This window comes from Enhydra lutris, unplaced genomic scaffold (assembly GCF_002288905.1).
Source record: "Enhydra lutris kenyoni isolate GAN:26980312 unplaced genomic scaffold, ASM228890v2 scaffoldscaffold12, whole genome shotgun sequence".
In the NCBI taxonomy this organism is placed as follows: Eukaryota; Metazoa; Chordata; class Mammalia; order Carnivora; family Mustelidae; genus Enhydra; species Enhydra lutris.
The window spans coordinates 74,178,661-74,199,264 of NW_019154096.1; the positions used below are offsets into that span (position 1 = coordinate 74,178,661).

General features: G+C 51.2%; 1 protein-coding gene across 2 annotated transcripts in view; it reads right to left on the reverse strand.

The window, feature by feature from the left end:
- Nucleotides 1–20,604, reverse strand: part of LOC111145392 (C-terminal binding protein 2) — a 153,746-nt gene that overhangs the window by 105,992 nt on the left and 27,150 nt on the right. The window lies entirely within an intron of this gene.

The window sequence follows — 20,604 nt, forward strand, 5'->3', positions numbered from 1 at the left end:
CCAGAAGGCGATATTGTGTCATCACCGTGAAAATGTCATTTACATCTCCTTACGTCTCCAAGTAGCCAGCACAGGGACAACATAATCAATACCTCCAAGCAGAAAGTATTACCAACTGTTGGAGAAATACGGAAGTATGAAGTGCAATTCACGAGCCCCTGGTTTGTAAGTGCTATTAGCATAAATGCTGACAACTGTTACTCTGCTGTAACTCTGATTAACGGTTGCAGGTGTCCATTAATAGAAGGCATTTTAACTTACTACTGAAATTGATTACTCAGTTAAGAATTCAATCCTAATGTTCAATAAAACTGCACTTTCTTGGCAAATGCGATATGAAAGGAGGTGATGCATTAAACAGCACTCACATTTATTCTACTATACAAGGGACGAAGAGGAAATCTATTGTGGTGTCATCACTTATCTGAACCACTTCCTTTAGGCATAGAGTTGTCGGAGGGGCAGGTGGGGAAGGGACCGCTGGGGCAGACAGAACACGCAAGCACCCGCGCAAGCATGTCCGAAGGCCTTTTCAAGGACGTTCCCATGAAGAACGGACAGGATTGCAAAACTGCCCCTACCACGCAACCAGACTGTCCACACTGCAAGGCAGTAGTTCTCAAGGCCCGTGAGAAAGGAGAGGTATGCGTCCCGGAAATGAACCGTTGCAGCCAACCCAGACCACTCCCGGGCCCATCTTATAATCAATCAGGATTCATGTGGTTGATTAATATTTTGAAAAGGGCATGAAATTACAGAAACCAGTTTCCTGGCTACACTCTACTTTTCAAACCATTTGAATCTTAGGAAGCTAGAGTTTACTAATATGCTTTTCCCTCCGTCCTTTATTTATTTATTTATTTGTTTGTTTGTTTTTTTAAGTAGGCTTCACGCTCAGCATGGAGGGGCCTGAATTCACCACCCTGAGAGCAAGACCTGAGGCAAGAGCAAAAGCCAGACACTCAACCAACTGAAACACCCAGGTGCCTCACTTTCTCCTCCTTTAAAACAACAGGGTCATCTCTTGGGATCCAATCCTGTGACATAACCTGCCCAATTACACAGCAAGGCAGAGAAAGGAACCACTGGACCTCCCAGGTCTGTGTACTTTCCATTCAGAAAAAGACCATACTTGTGTTTTCTGTTCAGTGTGATGAAGCAGAGCGCCCAGGGGCGTTAGCCAGCTCCCACAGCACAGCCAGAAAGAACGGAGTCAAGGGCAGGCAAGGCTCTGAAGAACTCCTTAGAAGGACAACCCCTACAGTCAGGGTTATCACACCCAACAACAAAAAGGAATTCCACTCCCACACCACCTTATGCCCCCAAGTCTCCAATTCAGGGAGGGGACAGAGACACATCAGCCGTCATGCATTAAGAGCTGGGAGGGGAAGAGCCAGCACTGGGTCTCTCAGCAGTGCCCAGCATCTAACAATGCAATTACGTTTCATGTTCAATAACTAAGCATTTACTCTACCTAGGAACCATCCTGAAATTTTCAGGAGGCAAGAGCTTGACAAGCAAACTCCTGTTCACCCTTCAAAACCCATCTCCTAGAGATCTTCGTAACACCTTCCTGCTCCAGCTGCCAGGCTGTTACATACCCTGACCATCTCCAAGTCTCTTCAGTGTTAAATGTCTTGATCGCATTCATCTCTAGATTTCTCAAGGTGTGGAACACGGTTGAAAATCAAATATTTAACCAACTGCATAACGGAATTGATCTCCTTGGTCTAGCACTGTGCATTCTAGTAGGTCACAGGCTTCTTTTCTTTGTTTCCAGTGCTTTGCACAACAGACACAGATGTTTACGTACACATATATGTAAACGATGTATTTCCAAAAACAAAAGGAAATTATATGTATGTCTGACCCTCAGGCGACAGGAGTGTGAAGTGTGGAGGTCCACTTATATGCAGATTTTTTTCAATGGAGTAAAGTCCTGTAAACGTATTTTCTCTGGTGATTTTCTTAACAATTTCTTTTTTTCTAGCTGGCTTTATTTTGGGAATACAGCCTCTGATACGAATAACAGGCAAAACGCATCCATCCACCATGTACATGGTGGTGAAGGCTTCTGGTCAATCACCGGTTACTGGAAGTTAAGTTGTAGGGAGTCTGAAGTTCTACGAGGATTCTGACTTGCTCCCTAACCCTCATGCTGTTCAAGGGTCGGCTCTGTAATAGGAAGGGGTCCCTTTCAGAAAGGAGGGAGGGAAGGAAAAGTTATTGGGGAAGTGAAACTGACAGGGTATGCAAAGTTACTTCTTGTATTTAAATGAAGCTTAAGGAGAAATACACTAACATGTTCCCACTTAGCCTTGGTGGGTACCGAGTCTTACTTTGACATAATGCCTCAAAGGGAAACTAATTCAATAAGAAACGGACAACTCTTCCCTTTAGAAGGCTTCACAGAGGAGGTGACAAACTCAGGAGAGCCTGCAGACTGCCCGAGACTAGAGGAACGGCTTACAGAGGAGATTAAGAACACCAAAAAGGCTTGGAAACCTGCCAGAATCTTGAAAGCCCACGCCCACTGTTACTTGAAGGTGGTGAGAAGTACTTTTAAAAACTGGGGCCACAGAAAAGGCCACAACTCCGCAAGCCCTTGTTTCGGCAGATACCTGAGGGCTGCACCACGGACAGGAGGGCCGTGAAGCCCCGCCAGGACTGGAGAACTCTTCCCAGGAGCATGCAACGAGTCGCGGAAGCACAGCTCCTCCACAAGCACACTCAGGAGCCTGAGCAGGCCTGTCCCACCCAGTGTCTCGGCCACAGTGGGCAAGGCCAGGCGGCTCCCGTGTCCAGCCAGAGAGAAAGGCTTCCTATTTTTGGCCTGTACCATCAACCTGGGTAAAGCTATTAAACAGCACTTGGCAAGTGTTCCGCCCATATTTTGGGGTAACCAGGGGTATGCACTCGAGCACTGAGCCCATGTTGGGGAGAAGCCGCAGGACCCAGACCCTGGAGGAATGACAGCCACGCCGTGTCCCCTGTGGGGCTTTCTACACACAGGAAACAGAACATTTAGGACACCTAGCCTAGAAGGATCTTCTCCTCCCGGATTTCTAGTTCCTTCTCACTTGAAGCCAGGCAGATGAAAGTCACTGTTAGGTATAAAGTGAGTAAGACCACCTTCCTGAAATGGAGTAAGAGGGACACCAAGGAAACCCACAATGTACCGGAGCAAGGTCAAGCGGTGGGGGGGGGGGGGGGGGGGTGGCGGGCGGACTGAGGCGTCTGTCCTGGCTCATTCTAGGAGGATCCGTCGTGCCTGAACTTTAACCGTCCTTCCCCACGGCTCTCGTGCCTCGCGTGGCACCAAAGGCCATCCAGCACCCAGACGGCAGGGTGGGGAGGGCCCCCGGGCAGCTCTGCCTGGGTTCTCCCACCCTCCCCGCTGCAGTGGGCATCTCTCATGGAACAAAACACCCACCGACTTGCACTTGCTCCGTTGAGTTCTTCTCATGCTACTTCTCGCATCTGACCCGCCACTCCCTCTGCCACTTGGAGCCTGTCTGAACCCCACCTGGCTTCTGTGCTCTGACTCACCCGTGGGTCCTCCAGGCTTTAAAACTCCCGTCCTATTGTCCTACCATGAGCGGTAGGGGCTGCTTTACCTGCCGGATCTAAGTGGAGCTCCCCACCTTGTCCCCCTCACTATCATTGTCCCCTGGTACAGTACAGCTCAGCTTGGGCCATTCTTAGAAGGGAAAAGACCCTCGAGGGCAGATGTGGACAGAGCCGGCGGCCCAGGCATCCACATTTACCACTTCAACAGAAAACCTGAAAGCAGTCCAGCAAGATCACCCCTTAGGCAACTGAAGGGCCACTGGGCAGGGCCCCGGGGAAGAGCACAGAGCACGGGCAGGACACCACACCAGAGAATCCCAGGCTCCATGGGTGAGGATGACCAGCCCGCTTCCTAGGCCTCTGCCCTAGCCGGAGACAGAGAAGACCCCACCGACTTCAAGGGACAGGGGCCTTCCAAAGAGATAAGGAAGCCCAGCCCAGGGCCAGTGTCCATCAACTACTCGGCCAACGCTAGACATCATTCGATTCGGCACTCGGCTCCGGGACAAGCTCATGGTCATCAGCATCTTCCAAACCAAACTCACCTCTGCCCACATCCCGAGATAAATGGTTCCCATTTGACACAGGTATGCGATACTCCTAACCGGGTCCCTGAGCCCCACACACCCCATCCTGCCTGGCCCTCACTCAGTGCACCCTGTGCCCAGGCTGTGCTCAGAAAAGAAACAAGAGACCAGGGAAAGCATCTGGAACCCCAGCCTTCCCTCTTGGCAGTGCTCCTCTGACACAGATGCCTCTGTGGAACTCTCTGGAGGGTGCCCATCCTTAGGGCACTGACGACGGAGCCATGCTAACATGACAGGTCGGCACCCCGGGGCCTGCCCACCTCTCCACGGCCTCCAGGCACCCCCCCCATCCTGATGCCCATCTGAGCCCCAGGGTGGGGCACCCCAGCCCACAAGACTGGCCCACTGGGCTGCTGAGAGAGGGGCCCACAACAACGAAATTCAAGCCAAAGCTTCAGAGAAAGCTCACCCAACCTCTCAAGGGCCTTGGGTGAGGTCCCCAGGGAGCCCATCGTGACCTGAAGGTCGGTGGGTCCAACCCTAGGCAGACCTGTCTCAGTCTATTCTCCCCTCCCTCTGGACACCCAGGCCCCGTCACTGCTGGGGAGCAGGAGTCTGAGAGGGCAGTGACCCTTAGTCACGGGACCACAAGAGGGATGTAAGGGCATGGAAAGAGGGTGCCAGGGCTTTCCCTGATATCCACAATGTGTCCTCTTAACATCTCAAGTTCAAAGGCAACAGATAGGGAAAAGCCTCAGGCAGGCATGAAACCTGAAAGTTCACAGAAAAACCAAACTCCTGCTCATAAAATGGACCTGCCTATATCACAAGTCCTCCCAGCCAGGCGGACGGACACATGCCCACAGAGGTCACATGCCACGAGCACCCTGGCCCCTGTTCCAGAACGACAAGGGCAGGGCGGTTGGTTCTCTGTGTCCACACCCAGTCCTCCGTACCAGCTCCTGCTTCACACTCTGGCCACCTCGGCTGGTCTCTCCACTGGGAGGATGAGACCTACCACCTCCAGCTATGACCCTCACTCTTCAGAGTCCCTGAGGATGTGTGGGACAAAGCAACCCACAAGACTATGGAGATGGCAGCAGGGTCTCCCTGCAGACTGGGAAGAGCCAGGCGATCTACGTGCCTGGGGAGCAAGGTGGGGAGCGGGAGGGCCAGCAGGGGTGGGATGCCAGTGCTGCAGCCTTCTGCCTCAGAGCACGGGGGGTCCCAGGGAGGACCTACCCTGCAATCAGGATGCCAGGCCAACACTGCAACGCGTAAGCCCCAGGGGCCCAGAACGGCGCCCCCCCCCCACCCCTCTGCCACCCAGACTTTGTCAACTCTCCCTGGGAAAGTCCAGCTCATCCCGCCCGGATCAGTACAGAATTCCGGTTTGGCCATTACATGGGGTAAAGAGCAAGCAAAGGACAATGTCCCCCGGAGAGCAGAATGTTCCGTGCACGTCGGACAGGAGGGAGCGGACACGATGCGATCGGAGACGCTGCCACCCCAGTCCAGCCAGGTTACGCCTCCCCAGGACTCAGTTCTGCTTACGACTGCCTAATAATAAATAAACCATATTAATTAGCTTTGAAACAATTAGCCTTTATTCAGGGGAAGGAAAAAAAACACCCCGACAACCCTGCAAGCTAATTCTTTCCAGGTCCCTCTACAGCCCACGTTGGCATCGAGACACTTAGGGTCAAATCAACACTTCGTTATAATCCCCTCGATGTCCCAGAGTTTCAACTTCAATAAGAAAAATGCCCTCCAGGCAGGAACTTTACATACACAGTCTTTGTGGCGAATGTTTATGGAAATTTTGTAATATTAAATACGTTCAGCTGGTTTTAAGTTTTAAGAAAGTAAAGGCCCAATAGCCAAAATTTTAGAGCCCTTGTCTTCACAAGAAGGGCAGCCAGTGGAAAACTGTAAGGGGAGACTTGGAACGCTGCCATGTTTTTAACAAAAACAAAATAGGATATTTTCTCAGTGTTGTCTCAGATGTAGTCAATTAATTTGTCCCTTTCTCTGCTCTGTTCCCAGATTTTTACTTCTGTGCCCTATAAGCCCGCACATCTGAGACAGGCCAGGTGACCAGGGGAGCGAAGCCTTGTAGTGCTGGGCAGGTGTGGCAGAACGCCCCGTCCCGAGCGGCGGGTCCACCGGGGAAATAAACAAGGACACGGGCAGCCAGGTTGCAGGAAGCCTGGAGACAACTGCAAAACGGACCACAGAAAGCCAATCGATCAACGGGTGCGGCTGCTCAGGCCTGGCAGAGGCCACGGTTCTGGGGGGAAAATAAATAGATCCATAAGCATCAACCCACACACGCAATGACGTCATTTTGTGTAGTCAAGCTGCGTTCCCACACCCCAAACTGCCCAGCTGGCCAGGGGAGGGAAGGCAGCTGGCCGGAGCTGTCTGACCCTCGACTCGAAGAAGCCCGTCCTAGAAGTCAGAGACACCGTGAAGCTGCCTTGTTAACTCTGAAAAGACCAGAGGAGGGGAAGGAATCCCTCGCGGGGGGCCGGGACCCCCTTCAAATCAGCGGGGCTCTCAGGGAAGCCCGGCCTCGGAGGCCTCTGCGGAACGTACCAGGACCCACTTTCCAGCACGGGAGGACCGCGGATAATCCCACACGGCCAATCAGACACCTGTAGCTGGCTTTTCACGGTTCCGAACCGTAACTGAAGAGGAAACCTACAGGCCGAGGCATACAGCCCTCTGTGTAAGAGGGCCTGGAACCTGCCAGGAGGGCAAGCAGTGACGGGCTCCCTGAGGGCAGAGCCCAGCTGGTGGAACCTTCCCGGCCATCTGGAAGGCAGGCCCTGGCCCGGGTGTTCTCGCTGGTAGAGTGGCGGGCCCCACAGAGGAATCTAAGCTCCTTTCCCGCAGGCACTCCATCTAACCCCAAGTGACAAGGGTCCGGCGGGAAGCGGGGGGGGGGGGGGGGTTGTCTCCTGATGCTCGGTCTTTAAAATCCACCGATAACAAGGCGGAACGCTGAAGGGTCTGCAAGACAAACCACCACACGTGGCGGTGGGAATAGCAGGGCTCCTTTTCTGGAAAGTGAGATTTCATCCTTCACCCCGTTCTACCCCCAGGCAGGGTCAGAGGAGAGACCAGCATTTACATAAAATATGAAACCATCTAAGATGCCCCCTCCATAGTCAGGTAACTCTCACTCCTGGTAAACAACAGACATATTCCTATATTTGCTGTACCCGTGCGTCTGGCAGTATGCCACACCTGTACCAACAGCTTATATATTTTTAAAAAAATTAAATACTTAACATAGGAAAAATACTTATAGGTTAAGCAGAAAAATATGAAATATGCAGAATAATCAATTTTAATTTTAAAATATTCTTTAAATGGTTTTCATTTTCTGCGTGTATACTTCTATATAAGAGACAAAAATTATATCCAAAGGTTATTTCTCTATGCTAAGATTAAAGACGGTTTTTTAAATATAAGTCTTTTAGATCATGAAAATCATTTAATTTTCTTCATACTCGCCTATATTTCTCCATGCCCTACAAAGAGCAGACTTCCTACAATCTGGAAAATGCACAGTGAAGACGCTGTGGGCGCTTCCGTCAGGAGGAAGGAAGCTGAAGCTGGGAGGACAAAAGGGGCGTCCCCAGGTCACTGCAGCCAACTCCCTAGGTGGGTTTTGAAGCAAGTAAGGTATCCACCACATCCCTAAGCAAGTTCAATCTGTAACAGGGTGTCCCTCTGGCAGACGCTGATGCCTAGTTTGAATTCCAGTGGCCCAGCCACCTGGAAGAATTGGAGGGGGGGGGGACACCAACAGTGGGGAATCCCTGGGCCCCGATGGGAGCTTGCCACCCCATGCATCCCTGGGCTGCTGGAGAACAACACAGCACTAGCGGCAGAGAACAGAGCAGACTTCTCAGCAGGCTCGGCCAAGTTCTTGGCCATGGATCAGACTGCAGAGGAACGAGCACCGGGAAGTACTACGGGACGGAGAGCAGAGTCCCCAATCCCTAAAGAACGACTTACACGAAGAGTGATAGGCTTTGGACATCCACCCGATCCATCAACTGGCTCCCCGTGGAAATCAGAGCAGGGCAGCGAAACGGGGTAAAATTCAGGCGGACGGGTAACCCCTGCTCTCCCCCACCTCGTGCCCTCACCCCGACCCCTCTATATACTATAGAAGCCAATCACAGCCGCGCCAGCATGGACACAATCCGATTTTTATGTTGGAGAACTGGGACTCCAACCCACAGTCAAGAGCCTTGGAAGGAGGCTGTGTGTGGTCCTGGACACCTTCCTCCGCTGAGCCCAGGGGGTGACCATGGGTTCCTCGTTTGTGGGATTCCTGGGACACGGCGGGTGAGGCGCTCAGAGCTGGCTTCAGGGCACACCAGGAAGCCCTATCATTTAACAGATACTTTCTTTACTGACACGACCGTGTAAACTCAAGAATCCAAAGTCCTAGAAGGAAAGAAAGAAGGAAAAAAAAAAGCCCGCAGAAAATTGGGTTCTGTTTTTATTTCAAAGCAAACTTATTCAAACCCAAACCTCAAGGTTCAGAGAGGATTTAAGTGTAAAATGAAGAACGTCGCTGCCATCAAACGGAGCAGCTGTGGTACCTGCAACAGAGGGAAGACTTTACTCTTTAAAATCCACGTACGAGGTCGGGCGCTTGGCAGAGAACTGCACGTGGGGAAACTCCGCAATACAGACACGAGCGAGGCCCCGGAGGTCGAACTGAGGATTGACTCGGGCATCCAGAGTGTACTTCCTTTAGAGGCAACAAGCTTTATTTTTAAGAATAAATTAGGGGTGTTTGGGTGGCTCAGTTGGTTAAGCGACTGCCTTCAGCTCAGGTCATGATCCTGGAATCCTGGGATCGAGCCCCACATTAGGCTCCCTGCTTGGCGGGGGCGTCTGCTTCTCCCTCTGACCTCTCCCCTCTCAGGCTCTCTCTCATTCTCTCTCTCTAATAAATAAAATCTTAAAAAAAAAAAAAAAGAATAAATCAGAGTCAGAGGAGACCTTCTTGAAGGAAAAAACTGAGACCCAGATCACCTGACCCATCAGAGACCAAGGCAAAATGGAGCTTGCCTTGGTCCTTTCCACTCCCTGCCCCGACACACCGTCAGAACACAAAAGCCCCGAAACAGACCAGACAACCTCTTCACCTGTGACCCCGGCTCAGACTACCCAGCCGCATGATCCCTGATACAGATGCCAGACCCTCTTAATCCAGAGGAGTCCAGGGTCAGGAGAGAAAAACCAAATGCCAGCCCAGCCCAGGAGCCCCTCCCCCAACTGCAGGACCCCATCCTAAGAGCCAGGTGGGGTTTTTTTCAGAAAAGCGCAGGTGCCTTCCAGGAGCAGGATCAACCTACATCCAGCAGCAAGGCCGGCCCGACAGCCTCATCTAGGAAAAGGAACAGAGGAGTCCCTGAGGCGCATGTAAATATCACCTACTGATTCATACACATCAGGTAAATAACCCTGGGAATCCCCAACTCCCTTCCACACACACCTCATTAGTCCACTGTGTTTCATTAATTCTGAAAGGACAGACAACCTTTTAGCACGGATGGTCACAAGGCCAGTAACTGCTCAGGGCTGTCCTCTCTCACAAGATGACCGTGTAAACACACACACACACACACACACACACACACACACACCTGTGTGTGCACAACACCGCACACCTGGGCTTCCCAGAGGGACGGCTGCTCAGTGTCCCTCTGGAATTAGGTTCCCAGGACGTGTGCGTTTACAGCAGTCATGAAGGCACGCCAAAGCCACCTGGGGGGGGGGGGGGGCTGCGTGGACTCCCGAAGCCCCATGGATGCTGCCTTCCCCTCCTTTGTGCATCAAGTCTGAACCCCACATGTCGCTATTGTCACCATGTGACTGCTAAGGAAACAAAACCTCAATATTCCATGATCCAAGACCCCAAGTTGGCTGTCTTCACATCCTGCAGTCAATGAGCACGACGCAAAGGCACTCAACACAGATGAACAAAACTCCCAGGGGGATGGCAGCTCCTTCTGGGTTACCCGATCCAGCCAAGACAATGTAGCAGAAGTGACTCACGCGTCACTGCGTGGCCGGTCACAGAGCGGGGGGGCGGGGAGGGCACACGCAAAGGGGAGGCCGGTGATGCCCAGTTCCTCTTGACATCAAGCAGCTGGGTGGAGGGGAGATGGGCGGGGGCTTCAGCACTCGGGTCCCCACAGTGGGTTTCTTCTTACCCACTTCTGGTCTAAGACTGGGTCAGAAATCTTTGGGATGGAATATTCCTCATCAGTAAGAGAACACACCAGTGACACATGGAAGAATTTGAATGAACCTCCAAGGGAATCACGCCATGAAATATTCAATCCCCAAAAGCCACGTATTCTCTGACTCCGTGTATGTAACATCCTCATGTGACATAATTAGATGAAAAAACAGATTTGTGGTTCTCAGGGTGAGGGGCTGAGAAGACCGCAGGATACTCCAATCCTCGAATGTTCTCTGAGCAAGCCAGGTCTTGGCCACGGGAACAGAGTGTGGCTGTAAGTGGACAAAACAGGGGAGGTCCTTGGGGCAATGGAACTGTTCTGAATTTTTTTTTTCTTTTTTAAGAAATTCATTTATTTGGCAGAGTGAGAGATGGAGATTGAGCACAAGCGGTGGGAGAGGGAAAAGCAGACGCCCCACTCAGCAGGGAGCCCGACGTGGGGCTTGATCCCAGGACCCTGAGATCATGACCTGAGCCGAAGGCAGATGCTTAACGACTGAGCCACCAGGCGCCCCTGCACCGTTCTGTACCTTGGCCACAGAGAGGCAACGCTGGGCCTGACACTTTGTGGACGACAACACAGAAGTAAACCCACCCCTGAAAGAACACGTGAGCACTGGGGAAATCTACAGGCTATCTGGGATCCATCGGTATCAATTTCCTGGTTGTGTTAAATGTTACTATTATTTTGCGAGATGTTACCACTGGGGAAGACTAGAGAGGGTATTATTACAACTACATGGGATTCGAGGATTACTTCAAAATAAGTTTAATTACAAAAATAACCAGCTTTGTCCTGGTTTTTTGGTTTTGTTTTGTTTAGTGGGGCTCATGTTGACCATAGATAGGGTAAGTCCTTTCTTTTGTGGACTGCCCTGTTTACAAAAAGGAGCCACGAGGAGCCAACGCTGGGAACAGGACTTACACACTGTCTAGGGCCCACGAGCCAGCCTGCCTCTCAAGAGCGAGATTCCAGCCCCTGAACCCTGACCTTCTCCACCGCAGTCCGCAAAGATGCCTTGCTATGTGAATTCTTTCCTGGAAACAGGCAAAACTCACTGGTTTCTCTCCCAGCTGCTGTGAAGGCCTGGCACTCCCTAGGTCACATGTGACAGAGGGTGCCCAACCTGGCCCAGCAGCCCGGGAAAGGACAGGAGAGAAAAATCACCCCCGGGGAGCTGGTCTGTGCAGGTGAGTGGGCATCCTGGTGGGGAACTAAATCCAGGCCTCACTGACCCAGCCTGGCTGAATCGAAACTACAGCCAGCAGGCTGGAACAGGCCAAGACCGTCCCCGGCTGATACACTCGGCTGTACACTGGGCTGGCCACTTTCCAACACCCAGCTCACTCAAAGAAAGTTCTGGAGCTGAAGTGTCCCAGCAGATCACCGAGGTCAGCCGAGCCACCTGTCTGAGTGGACCCACAGCGACATTCCTGCTTTTCCAGCAGTCTTCTAGGATGAAACCCGATCACACTGTATCAATCCAAAGGTCTTTTGTGGCATTCTGTCCGTCCTCTGAGATCCCCTGTTGCCTCCCTTTTAAGGAGAGCTGGCATACTCACTCCTCCCGCTTGCCGGTAACTCCCTGCTGATTCAAAGAACCCAAGGAAGCAAATTATGGGAGCGTCTTTACTGTTTCTGCCTTTATTGTCCTCAGGGCTATAGTTTTTTTCAATTCTTTCAATGGGAGTTTATCCTTAATGTCTCCCGGAGAAAAGTAACAAAAACATCTCCCTCTCCCCAAAATGTACCATTAGATACAGAGTACAGCGGAGAAGGATTTCAATAATAATGCTATTTTTTTCTGCTTCTAGAAACCTTTAAATAGCCACTTACTCAAAAAACTGAATGTTTTCAAATCGCCCAACACTGCCCAGCTTCAAAGCTGCTGAGTAAATAACCAGAAACTCCTCCACGGAAATAAAAATTACATTCTATGCAAATTAAATATATAATTTGATTAAACGTGTTTATGTCTTTGTGATGACATTTAAAATAGAAGCAATCATTTTCGTTCTTAAAAGCAAAACTCTTTCAAATATAATTCGAAGCTGTCAAACCCACCTTCGGCTACAGATCTCTTAAATGTCACATACCTTCGAAAGGGGATGGCAGTTTCCTTTTAAATATGCAATTCCAAGCAGTGCGTTCCAAATCAAGCACGTATTAAAACACAACGCTGGCATTTATCCTGATTAAGTTTAGCCTCCGTGCCCCTGTTCCTGATGGACTTGCTTGGGCCCTGGCCTGTCTCCCCCACCCTGCCCACTTCCCTCCCCATACTACTCCGGTTAGTGCCCCGTGGCTGGTTGCAAACCACAGGGTCCAGCACCAAGTCACGCCCCTAAAGCCTTAAGGGGGGGCAAAGGTATCTTCCTGTGATTCCTACAGTTTTCCTCCCAGATAGGTCGCTGAACTCTGTGTTACCCAATTTTGGCATGGCATCAACAGCCCAACTGTAAGACAATATTAAATCAGATGCAAAGAAAACCCCGAACTCATTCTCCCAAGTCAATGACCTACATATCCAATTGCTTATTCTCCAACTCAGTAGCAAACACCATGCTATATTTAAACATAGAGCACAGATATAGCTTTCTTCTGAAACGTTAGTGATACAGACAAGCAATCCACTCGAGCCCTCCTCTCCTCAAGTTAAAGACTGTAAACCTTGTTAAGATCAACTGTGGAACTCTGAAGGGACAAGCGTGGCTCGTGTCTCCGTTATTTTAGTAAGGTAGCAAGTGTCATTTTTGTAAAAAGCCAAGTGTGAGCAGCATCTCCACTGGAACGTAAGTAAAATGAAGCCTGGTTCACCCTTGTCTCCCCAGTACCTGGCAAAAAAGCAAGAAGCTCAGAAAGAAAAGGAATAATGACTTCAAGTCAGTTACGTGTGGGTAACAAGCATGTTGCATACCAAGTGTCCAAAGGGGATGCACATGCCCCCTGTTGAACCCTGACACCCAAATAATCTTGCAGCCAGCAGGGATGACAGCAAAAGGAGCAGAGAGCTCTCAGAAGCTCTTGGTAGGTCAGCCGAATACAAGGAGGCATGGGCAAGTCAAGCCCCCACAGCCAATGCTGGAAGAGGATAGGAAGCACCCAGGGAGAGGCCCCGGGGGGCTCAGCTGTCAGGCGCCTGCCTTCAGCTCAGGTTATGATCCCAAGGTCCTGGGATCGAGCCCACACTGGGCTCCCTGCTCTGCAGGAAGCCTAGTCTCCCTCTCCTACTCCCCATGCTTGTGTTCCCTCTCTTACTCTGTCTCTGTCCAAATAATAAATAAAATCTTAAAAAAAAAAAAAAAAGGCATCAAGGTAGAGGGTTTGAAAGCCAAACAGAAGACAGCCCAGCCCAACACCTCAACAGGTGCCTCCATCCTGGGAAAGGAAAGCTGCTGGGGACGGGGGTGGGGTGCCGTAAGAAGCCGGGGAGCCTTCCAAACAGACTGCAGTGCGGCAGGGGGAGGAGAGGACCAGGATGACCAGGACACACTTGACAACCACGGCCGAAACCCAGGCTGTAGTTTGGAATCCTTCCTGTGGGCACCTTCCTGCCTTGTCCAACTGTGTGGCAAGGCACCTTGCCCCTCAGAAAGCATCTTCTCACAGGTATGGGAGAGGAATGCCACCCATACACACCAAGACCTTTTAACTCAAGTTCTTTTTCTTTTTCCTAACTCAAGTTTTAGTTCCACTTAAAAACAGGCGATCACGAACATTAAAGCCAATCCCCAATCCTCAAGTGACCAGTGCTTGACAGAAATCAAGAGTGTGGAAGAGGAAGAGTTACTGCAAAAGCGCTTTCTCCTTTTCTTTGGACTCAGGTAAAGCTCCCTTCATTGGGCAGCAAACTCCAGCCCCACAGCAGAGAGGAAAAGGGCCAAGAAACACGACCCATGAGGCCAGACTCTTCAACCTGACCCATGACACCAACGGGGAAGATGGAAAACACGGATGGGCTGAAATGCTCAGTGGGGCAGTCTTTCAGTAAAATGTTTTTGTACCTTTTGGCCACACTGATCCTTCTGCATGGTTCCTGCTCCCCTAGCCGCCTCCTCAGAGGAGCCTTCCCAGTTAACACCACTCACACTCCCATCTCCCCACGCCTTGCCACAGAAGTGATCAGCCCAGTTCCTGCCAGTCCTCTCTGGGGCTTCACTAACCCTAATCCTTTTGAGCCTTGCTGCCAAGCTTTCCTTCCTATCACCTCCCCCACTGCCATAATTTATTCTTCTCTCTCTCACAAACTCACATACACACACACACACACACACACACACACACACATAATATATAAATATATATATATAAATATATATTAACATATACATTAAAAAAAACTGGTGTGGACTCCTAATGGTCAAAACTAATAGCCCTTTCTCAGCTGCCATCTAGCTCCCTGGCTGGTAGACCTCCCCCCCCCCCCCCCGACATAACTCTCTACCCTATGCACCCGGATCTTGTACCAACTGAGAAGCAGGTACTATTAAGAGAGCCAGATTTGAAGATAATGAAACCTAACCTTGCCTTCAAGGAGTTCGAACAAGGAACAAGAACAGAATGCCAGTGCTGGAAAGAGAGATGGCCCCTCCGTCTGAACTCCCATTTGGATGCTCCCAAGTCCATTTCCTTCAGCCAGTCTCCCCCAGGAGCGCGCATGCACCTCACACCTGCCCACCTGCTCTCAAACTCAGCTGACCCCCATGACGGCCCTACCACTTGGGAGTTCCGGACTCTAACCAGGCCAGAGTCTACATTTGTCCACCTCTCTGTCTGACAGATCGGCAAGTAATCCCAGCGTTACCCCTATATGCCAGTCCCGGGGCAGGAAGTTAAAACTCCTAACCATCATCTCTAAAACATCTATCAAGAGCCCAGCAGAATGAGTTTTTGGAAGAGAGCACGACCTCATCCAATTCAACTGGTCGATATCAACTGGCCTTGTCCTTGAAGCATTTTAAATTTCATTCCAAATCAAATGACCACCTTAGAACGAGGGCTCCTCATAGATCGGCTTCCTCTGAATTGTCCCTCAACACGCTTGTGATTTCCCAGTGGACCCAGGCACAAGCTGCAGCCTGACCTGTGCTACCAGACTTTGGTTGATGGTAACTCTCCATCCCCCTGTACCAGAGCATTTCTCTGTGATCAGCTCAAGGGCACAAGTTTTCTCCCTAAACTCAGAGAGCTGTTCATGGCCAACTGTCCTGAAATTTATGTTTGTTGTATTTGCATGTTTTATCAACTCTGGTCCTTCCCCAATTTCATCCCCTCTTACAGCAGTCTATTTTCGTGAGTCCTCAAAGTACTTTCTCAAAATGGGTAGGATATAAATAAGTATATGGAATCCACTCAAGGACACATTAGTACCCCTTTATTATAAACCAGGTCTTCAAACATACTGGTCTCAGGGAAACTTGGAGAAGCTTTCCCGAGGCCAGTGAAGCCAACACACACAGATTGCTGGGTTTTGCAGTGTTCGGCTCACAGGGGAGCGGATATGCATGGAGCGGTCCAGAACACCACCTTAACCAGTATCTTCACACTGAAAATAACTAAAAATGCAAGTGTTACTACGTAAATTATCAGTGGGCTCCAGAAATCAAGTGTGGGAATCCAGAAATGCAAACAGGTAGGCACAGATGTTAAGAACCAGAACTAGACCTTGACCCTCACGCTTCATTGAAGAACACGGCATCTGGCAGGGAGGGGAGACCACAAGGCAAGGGAGAGCACGAGGGGGGCCATCAATGATCATTCTGAATATCCAGGGAAAGCCAAGCCAAGCCAGCCCCCTCTAAACACAGACGGCAAGGCTACTTTCTCCAGAGTAGTGAACCCCACAGCCCACCCCAAGCGGTGCAAATGGGGTAGACTCTGCATCTATCTTGTTAATGGAGGGGCCAAGGGCAAGGAGGATGCCCCCCCCACCCACTGCAGCGGCCTCCTGCAGAAGGCCGGCCTTCTGTTAAATGGCTTAAAAAACAGCTCCATTTCCCTACATGATGGGTAGCATTATAAAATTTCATAACGGCTTTAGAAAACTAAACAATATACCTATTCTGTGACCAGTAATTCCATTTCCAGGAATTTACCCAAGAGAAATGAAAATGTAGGTCCATAAAAAGACATGTGCAAGAATGACCCCTAGCAGCTTCAGTCAGAATAGCCCAAAGCTGGAAACAGCCCAAGTATCCATAAACAGGAAAATGGGCAAACAAGGTGGCAGATTCCCACCAGGGAACCCCACTCAGCCACTAGGAAGGGGCAGGTGACTGCACCAGATGAAACACTCAAGTAGCTCAAAAATACTACGTTGATGTAGAAAAGGCTTTTGCAAAAAAGGTACATGTGGTATGATATACATGAATTACGTGTATGTTCCATAGTATTGGTTTCACAAACAAGCAAAATTAATCATGGGGGCGGCTGGGGTTGCCCGAGGTGATCGGAGAGACGGGAGTGCGGACTGCCTGGGAAGGGCCAGGAGGGAAATTTCTGGAGCAATGCCACGTTCTGGATCTTGAAAGGGCACAGGTATGTGCATTTGCCAATGAAGCGATCGGCACCCTTGGGATCTATGCATTTCCTCTTACCACGTGCCCCCCCCAACACCTTCCCGAAGTTTCACCTCAAAGATAAACAAAACAAAGAGGAACCACAAGCAAGTCCCTGTCAGGTAAGGAGATGCGCGCCCAGGGACTAGGGGTAAAGGTGAGCAGGATCCGGAAAGGCAGCCAAGAAATGTCACCAAGGAAAAGCCAGGCTGCTAGGCAGAGGGCAGGAGCGCCGGAGCCCTCGGGTGGGAGTGGGCACGCGTGCTCACAGCAGAATCGTGTCCACTCGGGGAGCCTTTCATGCAGGTCTGTCCACAAAAGTCCGGTCTCTGGAATGAGACCCACAGGAACCCTGAGGGGCAGGGGCCATTTCCCCATCAAGAGCAGGAATCCGGGCAGCCCAGGTAGAATGTCCACCCAAATTCAAGTGTGGGAACCACACAACGTCACGCAGTTGTCCATGCAGTCCACGAGCAGACTTCTGAGTCCCAGAAGGCAAGGCCGGGGGCATGCTTCGGACTGTGTGCCAGTGCGGGCTAATAAACCCGGAGGCCCCCGCCCAGGAAAAGAGCCACTGTCTGAGTACAGGGTCAAGGGCGTGCCCCTGCAGTGCGGGTTCTTGTGGCTCCAGGTAGGCGAGGGGAACCCCAAGAGCAGCCGGCAGGGTTTTGGGTCCCTTCTCCAAGCCTTTTCGGGGGTGGCACAGCCTTGTGGGCATAAATAGCTCCCCAGGAGCCAAGTGATGACCAGGGCCCATTTGGAACACTCGTGAATGCCACCCGCTGTCACCCAGCCATCGGAAGGGCCATGTCCTGTCAAAGTTGGGACTCCTCCGTCTCAAGGTGTGTCCCCAGGACAGGTCACATGTGGGCTGGACATACCAGCCTCTTGTTATCACTCAAGAGGCTTTCAAAGGATTAAGCCTAGAAAATGCATGTGAGTTCCTGAGCGAAACAGGGCGCGTGGACCCTCCAAAGGCCGCCCCTGCACTCTCGTTCCAGATGCTTCACCCGGAGGGACGGCGGGCAAAGGACAATAAAAGCACGTGTGAGAGGCGGGAACAGTGAAGCAAGGGCAAGGAGCCGAACCCTGATGGAACCCGTGCTTGGACTTGGGCTGCACCTGGAATCCCTGAGCACAGACCCCGCATTTTGAGTCAGGCAAGCTGCACTGGGAGAGGAAGCATGGCTTGCTGCCCAAACTAGAAGAAATTCCTGGGCACGATCCCTCTGACCTACTTTATAAAGTCTGATGTGTGTTGAGTGTGGGTCCTCCAAAAACAAGGCCAGACGAGCTATGCAAGACTTCCTGGGGAAGGGAGTCAGAGGGAGATTCGGGTCGGGCTCCCGCAAAGGACACAGGGAAGGAAGGAGTCCAGGTGGGAGAAACCTCCACTGGTTGTGCAGCTCCAGGCCAGAGGGGACCACTTGGGCAGAGCTGGTAGGCTCCCAGTCTTACAGGGAAGGCCTAGGGGGCCTCAGTCAGCTGGGTGTCCAACTGGTCATTTCGGCTCAGGTCATGATCTTGACTTGAGGCCTGTTCAGGCTCCAGCCTCAGCAGGAACTCTGCTTAAGAGTCTCCCCCAACCCCCATCTCAAATGAATAAATCTTTAAAAAAAGGAAAGAAGGACGGAGGGAAGGACGGGACGGACGGAGGGAAGGACGGGACGGACGGAGGGAAGGACGGGACGGACGGAAGGACGGGACGGACGGAAGGACGGGACGGACGGAAGGACGGGACGGAGGGCTGGCATCACTGCCATGCTAGGCCCCCTGCTGGGGGCAGCCCATGGGAGCCAAGGCTCTGAATGCCAAGCCGCGCTCCAGATGGGCCCCCAGTGGATTCCATTCCCAGAAGCGGTCAGAGAGGCACCTTTTCATGGCTGCCACCCCATACCATGACCCTGCTACAGTTTTACCACCGGAGACTTCATTTGGAACTCTCCACACACTGACCATCCACTCTCAGGGCCACCTGACTGCATCCCACGCACAGGAGTGGCTGGCATTTGGCAGGTGTGAGGTAGGGAGCCTTGCAAGGATGCCCATCCTCAGGGACTCACAGCCTAGCAGGAGGGGCCCCCCACCCCAACAGCAAACAAGATGGGGTGGGAGACGGGACTCTCCAGGACAAAGCCCGTCAATGGACACGAGGTGGCTGCGATCGGGATAAGGAGGTACCTTCTCACTGAGGCAGAGTGTGACACAGGGTTGGCTTGGATGAACTATCAAGGTCATCAACTTCCCGAACTAGGGTGTTACCAGTTACATTCACACTGCTTCCACCAACCCAGATCGGAGCGTCTGCTCAGCACAACACGAGCTTATTTCTGTGTCACCCAAGGACCAGTGTTCCTGACCACCAGCAGCTCTTCACAGGGACTCAGGATGCTAGGCGATCTGCTAGACAGTCAAGGCGGAAACAGAAAAAGTGGGTAAAGCACACTTGTTTCTGAATTACTTCTGCTGGGAAGGGACACCTATTCTGACCAGGACTCCACTAGCAGGAATGGTCCTGGGCCTTTAGGGAGATGCCCAGGTGGCCGCCAGGCAGCCACCCCAGCCTTCAGTCCCCACCAGCGGTCGCAGCTTGACTTTCACTGATTGACTTAAAAAGTTCTAAGTTTTATTGGAAAAGGCCCAACCCTAACACTTTCAAGTTTGCAAAACGCTTTCATGTTCATCAAGTCTAAGATACCATCAAACCTGATCCCCAGCATTATTTCATAAACCACTAGGAAAGAAAAAAAAAAAAGAAAAGATACCGTCCATTCAACTAAGGACACAATCTATTTCATGACTGTTCAATCCCAGAGATGTTAGAACGGTGAACACCAAGGAAGTAACAATGTTGTTTCTGTTGAAGTCTTCCAACAACCCAGGAAGGAGGACAGACATCACCATCTCATAGACTGGGGGCCCCAGCCCCCGTGCTGGGTTGGGTGACCTGCCAGAGCTTACCGAGGTGGGGGGGTGGTGTTCCAACCAGCCTGATTTAGCACCTGCACCTGTGTCGAGACCCAGCCCGTCTGCCAACTCTCCCAGACCAAGCCACCCTCCAGCATCCTCACATCCATACAGGCTCCGCTTCAAATGGCAAATTAAGCACCTTGGATAGAATATTCTTATAAACCCATTTGAATTAAAAAAAAAAACACACTCCACTAAAATATGGATTTTCATCTGCATAACACTTTATCAACCAATTCTGCAACATTTGAGTGAGAACAGATGATGTATGGAAACATCAAAAACAAGGATCCGATCTGGTAAACAGTTGAGCGCTATTTTCACATCATCCTAATGGATTTAGATTCAATAAACGCAAATCAGCAAACACTCTGAAAATTCTAACGGTGCGGCACAAAATGACGCTTTGAATGACGGCTCCAGAGAGCGAACTCTTTCCGCAAGTGACAGATCCCCCAAGAGAAAAATCAGAATGGATGACTCCGTTCAAAGGGTCCCCTTACGGCGGGTGGGTCTGAACTTGGCCCTGGGCACGCTGCCCACATACAGCTCCCTGGACTGTGAGGGAAGCCAGTGGAGGAGCTCTAGCCCCCTGGATCCTGCCCAAATGGCTCAATCTGATAGCAGGTGCCTGGAGTGTGCAAATGTGTGTACAGCAGGTGGGCCAGTCGTCAAAAGACGCTGCACAGATTTCTGGTC